Source organism: Hippopotamus amphibius, chromosome 6 (assembly GCF_030028045.1).
Source record: "Hippopotamus amphibius kiboko isolate mHipAmp2 chromosome 6, mHipAmp2.hap2, whole genome shotgun sequence".
Classification (NCBI taxonomy): domain Eukaryota; kingdom Metazoa; phylum Chordata; class Mammalia; order Artiodactyla; family Hippopotamidae; genus Hippopotamus; species Hippopotamus amphibius.
The window spans coordinates 134,546,391-134,555,743 of record NC_080191.1 but is presented as its reverse complement, the minus strand read 5'-3'; positions in this window follow the sequence as shown (position 1 = coordinate 134,555,743).

The following is a 9,353-nucleotide window of genomic DNA, read 5'->3' as shown; positions in this document are numbered from 1 at the left end:
TTCCATTTATATGAAATGTCCAGAATAAGCAAACCCATAGGGACAGAAAGTAGATTAGCGTTTGCCTAGGGCAGGGGCACTGGGGTCGAGGAGGGAGAATTGGGAATGACTACTGTTAGGTATGGAGTGTCTCTTAGGAGTAATGAAAATGTTCTAAAACTGTGGAAATGGTTGCACAACTTTGTAACTATACTTAAAACCCCTGAATTGTACACTTTAAATGGGTGGATTTTATGGTATATGATTTCTATTACAATAAAGCCATTATTACAAAGAAAAAACAAACTGAGGCATACTCAGCAAAATACCTCACCAGTACACCTCAAAACCATCAGAGTAATCAAAAACAAAAAGTCTTAGACACTATTACAAACAAGAAGAGGCTGAAGAGATATAACAACTAAATATAAGGTAGTATTCGAGATAGGATCCTAGAATAGAAAAAGGACCTTAGGGACAAACTACTGAAATATGAACAAAATATGTTTAGTTAATAGTAATGGACCAATATTAGTTCCTTAGTTGTGATAAATGTAGCACGTAGAAATGCACTCGTCTGACTCCACAGTCGGTATTTTTAACCACTGAAGGCTCTGCCTCTCTTGTAGCCCTACTTATGGAAGCTGAGCCTTGTTCCTGCCTGGGTGCTGCTTTAGTCTGGGATCATCTCCCCATATTGAGGTTGGGATTCATGGACATGTGGGGATTGGGATAAGCCTAACCATGCTAGGTGTCCTCACCCCAGCCCTTATGTTGGAAGCTTGTCTGTCTCATCCAGGCCTACCACTGCCATTCCAGGAGTCCTCATGAAAAAAGCCATATAAGTTTAAAAAAGAAACATCACTCCCTTAGCTCTGTCTCAAGATACATTAAAACATAAAGCAGAATCAAATTATCTGAAAACCGTATCATGATTCTCTTCTGTTTAAGTGTCATGAGATGATTCAAGCATGGAGTGCGCATACAAATGTTGGTTGAATTATTAAATAAATTAGCTTTTGAAGACATTAAATGTCCTTTCTCCATACACTTAAAAAGTTAAATTCTGCTTTCCAAAAAGACCTCTAACGATTGACAAATCAGTCTCTATGATCTGATACAAATTAGCTTTAAAGAGGAAAAGATCTTGCAGGCGGTGGTTCTCTCTCTGCTAAAAGAACTCTGCTCTTGTTTCCATGAAGGAAGCAGGATGGGTTTCTTAGTTTTAAACTAAACTTGACAGGGAGGCCACAAATGATACTTCAGTGACTCAAGACATAGACGAGACCAATGGGAAGACGCATTTGCTCTCAAGTGGGGTTGTGGCAGGTGGGAGATGGGGGGAGGGTCTCTCCCTATTAGGCTCTACAGGGCTGAGAGTCTGATGTAGAGAGACAGGCTCCCTGGACTGGAGTCATCTGTGCAGCTCCACCTTTAACCAGCTGTGCAATCTTCCCATCACTGGAGCTTTAGTTGCCCTTTGGGATAAAATAGAACTCTTTTCCCAGATCCTTACCAGTTCTCATCGTCTAGAAATCTGAATGAACTAGAGATAAGCCTTGAACAGCCTTGAGGCTAACAGTATTTCCTTCTCCACTAAACTTCTTTATAGGCTGAAGTTATCAAGAAATAAAAATTAGTGTTTCTATGCCTTGCCTTCTTCTTTCCTTCCCAATGACCAATATTAACGAGCAGTTTTATAGCTAAAGTCAGGCAGTAAGAAGACAGGGAATAGAGGGTATAAATAATTAGGCTCACACAACTGAGGGATGAATAGGTAGGTATCAAAAAGCATTTTAGGACTTCCTAGGTGGCGCAGTGGTGAGGAATCCGCCTGCCAATGCGGGGGACACGGGTTCGAGCCCTGCCCTGGGAAGGTTCCACATGCCATGGAGCGGCTAGGCCCGTGTGCCACAGCTGTTGAGCCTGTGCTCTGGAGCCCATGAGCCACGACTACTGAGCCCATGTGCCGCAGCTATTGAAGCCCATGCGCCTAGAGCCCGAGCTCCACAACGGGAGAGACCACTGCAATGGGGGGCCTGCGCGCCGCGGTGAGGAGTGGCCCCCGCTCGCAGCAACTGGAGAGAGCCCGTGTGCAGCGGCGGAGACCCAATGTAGCCAATAAATAAATAAAATAAATAAATTAATTAAAAAAAAAAAAAAAAGCATTTTAAACAAATTATAATTGGACCAAGCCATACTATATGAGCTCCAACAGCCTGCACCAATATATACACCCTATTTTTGTTTTTCCTAGAAGGCAAAAGGCTCTACAAGAGTGAGAAGATGATCCAATTGTTTAAAACAAAGAAAAAGTGACTTCACATCTTTTTTTCCCCCCAGACATCTGGTTGCAAAAGTGTTTTAAATTGAGACAGGCTGACTTCTGGCGCTAAAGGATGAAAAGAAAAAGAAACCAATTAAAATAGGAACTCTTTTTGACGCTGAATCAGAAACTGAGCTGGTAGCATTCTGTGCCTCAATCTGGGTGTGGGAGGAAGGAGGGGGGAGCTGGAGATTTGGGGAGTGCTTAACCATTATGTGAAGAGGACTCAGGTAAATCTTAACATTATTTCTGAACTATTAGACAAGGATGGATGGATTTTATGAGCCCAGTTTCATTGCCTAAACTGCAAAAATGAATTGAGATTTTTTTCACTTTGTTGCTCAAATTTTCAAAAGTTGCAGCATCGTTTTGATCATTTAATCTCAGCTGTAAAGTGCATACTCTGTGGACCCCCACCCCTGCTCTTCGGTTTGGTTCTTTTGGGTCCCAATGCCAAGCTCCTATCCATCATATGAGTCATGACTGGGGTCTACCAGCCCAACACCTTATATACATACCCTAGTGCCTCAAGTGACCACATCTGAGCCTTCCAGGGAAACAAAGACTGCTCCTGTAATGATTCTCCATGCAAAAAGAACCCAGAGTCCTAGGGGCAAGTGGACCCAAAGATCCCACTGCAGATAATTAATTCTTCAGTAATTCCCTGTCTAGAAAAGCATACCGGGCATTAACTCTGCAGACACTGCAAGAACCTGCCTAACTAGCTGGACTGCACTGCCCTAGGAAGAGAGGAGGTAAGAGCAACAAAGCCCACATATCGCACGATGTCACCACTTCTGTCTTCTACAGCAAGACAGAAGGCCACTCATCCCTTCTGGGAAACTACTAAGAGCTACTAAGAACTGAGTCTGCTCACTCTTTTGCTCTCCCTCCCTCTCTCCCCATCCATGCCCCCCAGCTCCCAGTATCCCTGCTCCTTTCTGGGTATCTCTTCTGTTCTTACTTAAACACCTGCTTACTTATAATCATCTTACAGAGAGCCAACACAGCCTCTCAAGATCCAACTCTAATTTATCTTAAATTCCCACATCCCTATATAACTCAGTCTTTCAGAATCCCCTAGTTCAAATTCCCAAGGCAGGAAATAATAGCCACCTCTACCTGAGAGAACGCCTTCATGTCAGGTCATATCTCAGGTCACTGGCCAGTCTATGAACAGACTGCCTTTGTCTGTCCCTGTCAGTTGTAGTTAGGGCTGTGGAGCGTCATACAGAACAGAACCAGTCCACGAAAGCAGCAGAGGCTGTGGGCAGAGCAGGCAAGGTATATATATGACTACCACTTGCTGGAAAACTGTTATGTGCCAGCATTGCACTAGGTGCTACATCTAATCTTATTTAGTCCTTACAACAATCCTAGTAAGTACGTAATATCCTCATCTGACTACATGTGAGGGAAAAGTTTCAGAAAAATTAAGTAAGTTGTCCAAGATTATGCAGCTGATATAACTGATGAAGCTGGAGAAACAACCTCAAGGACTCCGTATCCCATGTGACTTCTCTGCCTGTCATGCACAAACCACCTTTGACCTTCATTACCCGACCCTTGTTAAGTTTGGGTGACGAGTCCAGTTTCCTTTTTAAGCACTGATGCTGGTAATTTATGAAAACTAAGATAGTTTGCTGGCCAAAAGGCAAGCGATTACAAACATATAAAGCATGGAATGTAACATCAATCAAGCATTTGCTGAGCACCCACTACAGACCAAACACTGTTACAGGTGTTGATGGGACACAAAAGTCAAGACCCATTCTCTGCCCTCACAAAGTTTACAACTGAGAATGGGAAACGGGCAAGCAAACAACTGCAAAGCAAAGCAAAATAGAATGAAAGCCATAAGAGAGATGCACATAATGTGCTATAAAAATGTAGAGGAGAGAACAAATGCTCTGACCTAAAGGAACTGAGAGAGGCTTCTAGGAGAGGTGACTTGAGCTGGGCCTTAAAGCACAAGCCGGCTTTATATCACACCAGCCTAGGTAGAGCACAGCCTGGACACACAACAGGGGCAGAAAGATGCCTAAAGTTTGAGGAGATCCAATGGCTGGAGGATAGTCTTAATAGATGAAGATGGAAAAATAATTAAGTGCCAGGTAAAGCAGTCTGGGCATTATTCCATAGACACAGTAAGTTACTGATGTGTGTTGAGCAGACACATAAGGTGACCAGAATATTTTATGAGTCTATGCTCTGTGCTTGGAAATAGAGATATTAGCTTGGACAGGGAAGAAACCAGGGGCAGAAAAAACCCTAGGTTGCTACTGCAATGAAAGAGATCAGAGACAACCATGGGCCTGGACTATGGTTGAAGCTGGGAATGGAAAGGAGCAGACTAAAGAGACATCTTGGAAGGATGCAAGGTCATTTGAAAGCAGTGGATGTATGTGTGGAGGGTTGGGTATGGTGAGGGAGCCAGAGGAACCATAAGATCAGCTCCTCTAGGCTAGGAGCCTTGTTCTCTGGAGTCTAGCACAGTGCCAGGCAGGCACAGAACAAGTGCTCAACCAGTAGTGACTGCCATGAATGAAGGCATATTTGCTTCTTGGAGGATAACAAATGTCAAGTTACATACACTTTCCCCTTACTGAATAAATGCAAAATGTTTATTATAACAGATAATAAATCTCACGTGCTCTTCTACCATAAAGCCACAATAGAAATGCAGCCTATGGCTGCCTCACGTTTGCCAGGCCACTGAGCAGCATATTGGCACTCAAAAATAAACCTCATAAGATAAACACCATTACTCTTTACTTTTGTGAGTAATGAACTAAATAGTGTCTCCCTGCTGCAACAAAAGCTGAAAAACATTGAAACCCTCACTCAGGATTAACTGCTTAACCTTTTTCCAAAATTCTTTTACCTTGTAAAAAAATGTACTTACAAGATGTCCAGAGAAGAAATAAAGAGCAGAACTAAAGAACTAAAAGAGAAGAACTAAAGAACAGTTTCTAAAGGAAACCTGAACTGCCAACTGGCCTGTCTAAACATAAGCACCGTGGAAATTGTTCAGACCACATTAAGTCAGGACCATTCCACTTCTTTGAATTCTGTGGTTAATGCTTCCTAGACAGGGAAGCCTTTAACCACCCAATCTCATTGAACAAATCCCCAATAGCTGAATGCTATTCTCTAAGCATTCATATTTTAATTCATAATTCAAACAGAATTTGCAAAAAAAGAAAAAGCAAAAAACAAAAACCAGACTGACTGCCTAGAGTTAAAAAAAAGAATAATCAAAAACAAACAAACAAAAACAACAAAACACTGCCCTTAGGACTGTAACACAAAAGGCTGATGCTACAAATAATTAAAACTATAAGTGGTTTCCTATTTTGTGGTATCACTGTGGAAGCAAGGGTACAGGCTAGGTTATCTGCTTGAGCTTAGCTTTTTTACTTAGGTTCTGTTATTTGGAATTCTACTATCAGACATTTATTCCTTCGAAAAAAGCTTTGTCCTTTCCTTGCAGGTTTCTAAAAAAGCATTTCAGGACTTCCTAGGTGGCACAGTGGTTAAGAATCTGCCCGCCAATGCAGGGGACATGGGTTCGAGCCCTGATCTGGGAAGATTCCACAGGCCACAGAGCAACTAAGACAACGTGCCACAACTGTTGAGCCTGTGCTCTAGAGCCCGTGAGCCACAACTATTGAGACCATGTGCTGCAACTACTGAAGCCCACGCGCCTAGAGCCCGTGCTCCACAACAAGAGAAGCCACTACAATGAGGAGCCCACGCACCACAGTAAAGAGTAGCCCCTGCTTGCAGCAACTAGAGAAACCCCGTGTGCAGCAACGAAGACCCAACGCAGGCAATAAATAAATAAACTTTTTTTTAAAAAGCATTTCATTTTTACACTTGATGAACTCTGAGAGTTCAAAGATGAGTAAATTGTTGAACCTGCCTTCAAAAATTGGCAGTCTGGCAGAAGAAAACAAACAAGTAAAAGAGAAATGAGAAATAAAATATAAACAAACAGTCATGGAATTCCTCAACAGGTAGTGGGAGCTTAGAAAAGGTATGAAGTTTTCGTAGAGAAGACCCTGTATTGAAAGTTGTGACTAAATGTTTGTAGACATTAAGGGCCCTGGGGCTGGCACTCCAGGTAGGGGGCGCAGTAGTGGCAAAGGTGAGAAGTGAAACAGCAAGGGCATGAAGGACCCACCAGCGGATCCTCCTGGCTGCAAAAGGCAAATTTAAGCCTGACTGGTAGGCAAGAGTTAGGCTGAGGAGGGCCTTAAAAGCTATACTAAACACTTTTCTCAAACATATAGCATGTCACTTGAACCACACGTATACCATGGAAAAAGTATTCATGACTGACTAGACTGACGATAGATTATCACAGACCTTATTAACAGCAAGGGAGAGGGCTGATGCCACTCTCTTACAGAGTAGCTGGGCTACCAGCTTCTCCAGTCCTTCTGACTTATCCAGTACACAGTCCCAACAGCACACAATTCAAACCCTTGGCTGAATCACAGCCCTCTACAATTTTGCACCAACTCTCCAGTTTTACCCTCCCAAACAACTCAGGCTGGTCACAGTTTATTCACTTCTGGCTCCTTCTGCCCTCCACCCACCAGGAACATTTCACAATTTCTACCTCTCCATGGACTACTTCAAGGACTCAGCTCCAATTCAAAGGTGTGGCATAAAGCACCTGAACATCACAAGAGCTTGAGGTGTTCTTCCTCCTCTCAACTTTTTATGGAAATTACTGCCTGAGTATTTAATTCTGCAATTACTCGCATGCTGACTTATCACATCTGTTATTGTCCCAAATTTCTTTTCCCAACCAAAAGACAGAGAGGACAAATGTTTCATTATTGTACATACCACTAGAATCAGAAGAGAAAGGAGATAAACAATTTTTGTACTTTTCAAGTGCAAGGTTGGAAATTAAAAGACAGAAGCCAGTTAGATCTGTTCCCTTTGTCAGGGTTATTATCATGTGGTATAGATTCATAAAAATGAATACATAGCCTTTGTACAGCTAAAAGGAAGCTATCCCACCCCACTCACAGAATCTGGAGATCTGGCATAGTGTAAATTTATCTGATTGTCCCAGCTAATTAAGCACAATGGAATTTTTAATCCACATCATTTTCCCATGTACACTGCTGTCTGTTTTAAATAACAGATTATGCTTACACTAGCATTTTACAGATAATATTTTCACACATACTTGTTTTTCACACTTGACCCACAAAGGCAATACTATTCCTATATGACATTTGAGTTAACTGTTGCCCAGGAGGTTGGTGTCTTGCCCAAGGTAACACAGCTACATGGAGTCAGAGTCAGAAATAAATGAAGTTTATTGGATTTCAGGCTGATGTTGAATCAGCAGAATTAGGAACAAATATTATTTCTAAAATACATTCCCAAAATTACACCTAACAATTTAATAGGAACCTTACCTGGTGTCACTAATACTCTCAAGATTTTCTGATAGATTCTTATTCCCATGTCTCAGAGAGGAATTTTTTATTTTCTACACTGCTTCTGAGATTTAGGGTAAAGAAATCACACAAAGATGAAACTATACACAAGACAGCTATGCCCCCTTCATAAGCTGAAGTTCAACTCATTCCCAAACTAACATGAGCTGTGCTAATTCTCTCTCTCTGCCTTAACGGAGCAACATTTCTAAATTCTAAAAACACATTCAAGGGATGGCCATGCCATCACTGTCTACTTAACAAAGATTTTTTTTTAAGCATGTGTGTGTGGTATGTGACTATTTTCCCTTGTTTTACAAAGTGAAATTAATACAGTAGTAACAAATGTGTGGATAGTACATTTAGCAAAGTCTAAAGCCAGTAAATTAAAATATTCACTACTACATGTAGGTCTAAAAAGCATAGGATAGTTTTAAGCCTCTATAGTAACAAAAGGTACCTGACAAACCAAGCTCCAAAGTGAATGAAAGTGTATATCAAACTTGGATCTAGGCACATTCTACAAACATATACTTTATGTAATATGTGGCATATCTGTTTCTACACTCCTAGGAAAATGCATTAAGATTTTAAAATATCTATACTTTTGCAAAATATTCCAACTTTTAAATATCAAAGCCAAGAAAGACAACTCTTTCAGTATTAAGTACACAAGTATATTTTAGACATACCCTCCGAAGCTAAGACAACTAAAGTGAGAAGAAAAAAATGAAAATACTGCAACTCCATGGTTCTCAGACTGTTCATTCAGGCACTCCACAAAATAAGGACTATAAATATGAGCTCAATTCATTACATCCTCACCACTCACACTGCCAAAGTTGCTTTCTAAAGAATTTTCTTGCACTTCGCTAAATACTAAAATTTAGTCCCCTGAAACTTTTCTTCTTATTTAGAGCAAATATCAAAGTCCTAATGCAATTAGGTGAAAGCATTTTGACAAAAGGCTCTCATGTTCTCTACTATTTAATGTGGGAGTTAAAAATATAGCCTTCTCTAGGATATTAACTTTTTTAAAGTTTGTGTGTTGGCAGGTTACATATTGTATAAAAGAACAGGATGCATATGGAATATGTGTTGGCAGGATGCGTATGGAATAGCATCCTGAAAAAAAAATTTAATTACAATTCAACATAGTATTTGGATAACAGTGAGGTTTAAGTGGGATTACTAGTGCTTTTCCTAGTATCTAACATAAACAACTCATTAAAATAACTAACACTCTAAGAAAAACCTTAGCTGCAGTGTGAAATATAGCTTTTGATAAAAGTAGAATTTTTTTAAAAAGTAAAATGACAAATCTGTGAGAATGCAAGATAAAAACTCAGTAATATTTTTGTTTTGAGTCATGTTAAAACCGTAAAAACTTTACGAAATACAGTTGAACAAAATACAGTCTTCCCAGATAGCAGAAGGCCAGACTAGGTCATTCACCTGAAAGGATGCAGCTACCAGAGCAATGTAGCTGCCTGAAAGTAATCACTGAATTCAGTTTCTGAACATGGTTGTTTCCTCTAATTTTCACATTGGTAACTCACTAACACAAACATTTACTTTAATGG